Below are 5278 nucleotides of genomic sequence, written 5' to 3' on the forward strand. Positions count from 1 at the left end.
ACGCCCTACATTCCATTAATATTTTTTTCATCTTTATTTTGTAAAGTAGATAAATGTTTTAAATGAACATACAACTATAACTAAAGTCGATGTAACGCCTACTTACATTCCTGTAAATAAGGGCGAGGAAGTCTATTCAAAACTGTTTTCCTTTATTGGGTTAGCTGGAAATCCAATAATTGAGGTCGGTTATAAGATGATGATAAAGTTTAAAGGAGCTAAATCGCTAATATTTTGGACCTAGAAATTGACACAAATGGGTCGCAACGCATATAATAATGTAATATGAATGTATATAAACTGAATTACATTCAATCCTTTCTGTTTTTACTGTAATTTCAAATCAGTTATGTTCGGCGATATGCGCCAAAGTCTCAATTAAATGATAATCTTTAGCGTCTGGTTATTCCAGTCTACACTGATGGTATTTATTGCGATTGCTCTCCAGATAAGAATATAGCGTCACCATTTGACATGACTTGTGGAATATGTCTAGCTTCATTCTTCGAGTCCCTTGTTCCAAATGGCGCTGAAACGCATTATGGTAAAATGTTTATTTTGTCTTAAATATTGGATATCAGAAGCCCATCTTTTCTCTGTAAGATCTCAAGATCAATGTTGATTTGAATTGACAAATAATTCGTGTTTTCAATGTCGAAGATTTTTGATGATATATTGACTTAGAGACTTAGCTACTTTAAGTGATAGATTTCTTTTACTTGACAGGTGTATTTCGTAACAATTAAAAAGAGGTTTTCAAGTTTACAAATCGTGAGACATTATAATAGCGATTTTAGATTTTTCGCAAAAATAAAAATGCAGATATTAAATTTAATCCATTGTGCAAATTGTGTCTTTAAAATTACATGTCGTATGTTGCATTAGTTTCCTTCTAAGCCACAGTTAATGTATGTCAATTTATAACGACTATAATATATACTCTGAAACAATATTGGACCACCCAAATCTCAATGGTAATGAAGGGATCCGCGGTGGCGCAGTGAGTAAGACGCTGGTTTGCACTATGTGTTGGCCGAGAAAGTTCCTTGTCAGTAGTGCAGGGCAGAGGGCCTGGCAAGGACAGTGTCTAGTCGTTCGGACTGTCCGCAAAACCTAGGTCACGTGTACACATTGGCGTACACATTAAAGAACCCTTTATACATGTAGTTCGAATTCGAAACAAGAGTGGGTCGTAGCGCTGCTTTTCAGACAAAATTTCCCTTATATAGAACACTGTACGACGACGCATGATCGTCTTCATTAGCTCAATCGCAGGAGAAAAATAGGACGCTAAATCCCATTTCATTGCATTTACATGTAATTGATAATAAGCGGGTGCATGTCGACATGCGCCTCCGCCCTTTCATAATAATGGCACTAACAATACTTTGTTGATTTTATACTAAAGCACATAATGATTTGAAATTGAATATTTTAAATAATGAACACTATATGGTACGTTTTTAAAACGTCGGCTTACAGAAGCATGGACGCATAATTTGGGGATGTTTTTGTAGTTTTGTAAATGGATGATTCTGACAAAAAGAATTTTTTTTAAAAATCACACCGAAATATACAATAGCAGTAATAAAAAAATATAGTGAAATATCGCAAAAAACGTTCAAATCTTATACATGGTTGGTTTTCTACAATCATGAAAAAAGAAGATGAATCTAAGATGGAAAGAATCACACGTTTCTAAAGGCATTATTAACAGTTTAAATACAGCACAATAGTTTGTTAAGCTTCACCTCTCGGCGTCAGGTGTCATTTAATTTTTATCATTTGGTCGAACAAGAGGAGGCACTATTGTCCCAGGGTTGTTCAGAAATAAACGGTGCCGCTGTGTCCAGTTCAGTCACTCAATGCAATTGAAACAGTTCATGCCAAATATTAAAAAAGAAAACGACCCGACCAGGTCGGAATTTAAACTAATTATGTGCACGTTTTATGGCTGTGTCACTGAAAAGAAATTTGAAACTGTTTTAATGGGGGTTAGCTCTGAATAGATTCACTCAGATGATACATGACATATCAGTATTTCACTCTGAATTAATCTGAAATCTTGGGAGTTTTTCGTCTGTTTGTTTGATTTATAAAATGCAACGTGTGTTATGAATTTTTGATTCAAACTTAATGGGACGATGTGTTCATTATGTTTTGTTAATGATTTTTAGATTCATATAATATGTGGGTGATAGTCCGTGAAGTGTGTCGGGTTCGAATTAACAAATATGAATAACGCACTTAAACATGTACAATACTGTCGAAATATAAATTACGAAATTTAATCAATATTTAGGTTAAAACTGTCGGTATTCGTGTATACGTAAGAAAAGCCGATCAGCGCGATATTTGGAATCGTGTGTCTTCGTAGGCTTTATCTACATCCTGTCTAATAAAAATAATATCATTATAAGCAAACGCGACTCTTTTTCGACTTGGGAAATGAAATGAAATTGGATTTAATCTCTTACTTTTCTGCACTGACTGGGCGAAGGAAGACGCCATACACTATACAGCTTGTTATGGGGAAAATTTTGCCCTGACAGCGGCACTACGACCTAGGCTTATATCTTTTACGTGAACGCTGGTTTTTCGTCTCATCCAATCGACTAGACACGGCTCATGTCTGGCCCCCGTCGTGCACAACTGACATGCGGAAACCGACTCTCGGCTTAGAAAGACAAACATTACAAAGCAAAAACTCATGAATATTGTGTCGGCTTTTTTATTGCATTGAGTGCAGCTTTTATTTTTTTATTTTCTTTGGGTTGGGAGGTGATAACTGCTTGTACATTATCCACGTTTTACTTCATTTACACATGTTCTTGAACTTACTAGCGTTTTATTTATATTTTTTATAAATATATATAATCGTTGTACTTCTGGAGTATTTTTTTTTATTTTAAATTAGTAATAAATGTTTACAACTATACCATGTAGTCTATTATCCTAAAACGTCGCAAAACAGAACAACGCCCCCTCTAAATGTATTATTAAAAGTATGTCAGAGAAAACCATAAAAGCGAGATACATCTTTTTTATGTTCACGGGTGAAATGTGGGTTTATTTTTACAAATACTGATCAATGATGATAAGTATATATACAGTGGACCACCTTAAGAAAGAAGTCCCCATTTGACGCTGTTTACTTACAACTGAACTGTCGTGACTCTAACAAAAGCATTAGTGAATGGACTATTAACATCCATACAAATGGGTTTAGTATACAATTCTCTTATACATTTAAAATCATACATTTTCCGAGAAAAACAACTATAAATGAATGGCTGAGAAGGCTGGGTTTTTTCTTTTTTGTCCTTGCATCAAGATGTGCCCGAATACGCACAATGTCTAGGGTCATGTTGACCTAGCGAATAATTGAAATCTTTGTAGGCAACTCTCGATATCGACCTGCCCCCCCCCCCCGTCTTTATTAATCCTGTCGCTGCAGAAAAGTATGACGTTAAACCCCATTTCATTTTTATTCCTTCACAAATTTAAATAAAACTATATTTTAAAAAAAAAAACCCGATGTACTCGAATTGAGACAGCAATCTCGCGGTTAATTTATCATTGCCATACAGCTACTGAGGTGGGTGGGTTGAGGTGTCATCGAAAACGTTGTTTTATTTTGCGAGTTTCTAACGTTCCCAATATTATGCAAGGCGAAACAATGGGTTCTTATGCTATGTGATCAAATATGACACCATTTTGATCAACATAATGCCTTGGGCACCAAGAGTGCTCTAGAGTTTCATTCACAATTAAATTTCCTAATTATAAAACCCAAAACATGCTACAATCAGAATTTGACCGAAATGCCACGAAATACGAGATACTAAAGTATTTTCGTTTCGGTTTGAATGATGCGCTAGACCGACGTTAGCTGAAAATTCGTAAATTCGAATCACACAGATGACTGAATTTATATCCGAATTCAACCAGATATTGCCGTTTGAAGTTTTTAATTTCAGAATAAACGTTGAAATTTCGGATTGCGTTTTAAATGACATTTCACCTAATTACTAGATTTCTTGACATGAACACAGATTGAATATATTGTTGGAAATGAATTCTGGCTAGTGTGCCGGTTATATATAACACATGAATAAGCAGCTCACCCTACCCCGCCTTATTACACCCCTGTTATGATAAAATGTTTTCAACAAACAAATAGTTTTATTACATAAAAACTGGCGATCGTTGTTTTATTCATGCGCGGATAATTATAAAAACAACGACAAGGGCCAAAATTTTGAGTTCCAATCTGACGTAATAAAAACAAGCCGGGGTTTTTGTTCCTGTTTAATCCAGCAAACGGTGACAGAATTATTACTGTTTTGTATTCGGTTGTCTAGTAGGTGAGTTAAATTAAAGACGAATTAGTACATGGCCGACCTGTTAAAGAATGATTAGCATCAGAATACATGCTAACAATAAGAGGCGATTACGTGAACGATATCCCCTCTGGGTTATGTAATGCTCCTGCTACATAGCGGCCGACAATTGGTGTAAGCTCAATAGAATACGATACATGCATCATTAAGAAAATTATATCATATTATTGCAATAAGCTCACATAAAGTCGTTCTGTTACACCAGTCATAATGGACAATAATACCACGCCGAGAGCTCGTTACACGCCATTGTCCATTCTACTACTTAATTATAAACTGGGGATGTCAGAAGGGAATTCTGAATAAAAAAACATACCGATTTCATTTCCTACAAAAACTCGTGAGAACAGTGATTTTGTGTGTTTTTTGGTTTAAAATTTGGCGAAGCAATCTGATTAAAATATATTATCTATATTCCAGATCCTAGTATAGTAAAGCCAAGTAAAACGAAATTTTATTTTGAACAATAAAAAACGAAACGGAAAAGGATCTGTGTTTTAATCAGATTGTAATATAAAGTAGACGTATAAAAATAACCCGGACTAAACCATTTCTTTGCATGCATTGGGACCTGACCGCTATCTCTAAAAATATTCATTTATTTATTACCATCACGAATACCGACATTAACGCGCTATATGAATACACAAGTAAGCGCATTGCTACCACCTTAATGCTAAGGACATATATCAGCATGCATGTTCATGTAGTGGCAGCAAGAACATGGTGACATATAAGCGCTTCTCTCACATGGTATCTTCAAACTGGGTTCGCATCATAGATCAAATAAAAAAATACATTACAGAAGACAAAACGGTGCTGAAACCAACTTCAAATAAAAACAATCAATGACATCTTTCCAGTATTACTATGCT

The sequence above is a fragment of the Patella vulgata genome, chromosome 2 (genome assembly GCF_932274485.2).
Source record: "Patella vulgata chromosome 2, xgPatVulg1.2, whole genome shotgun sequence".
Classification (NCBI taxonomy): Eukaryota; Metazoa; Mollusca; class Gastropoda; family Patellidae; genus Patella; species Patella vulgata.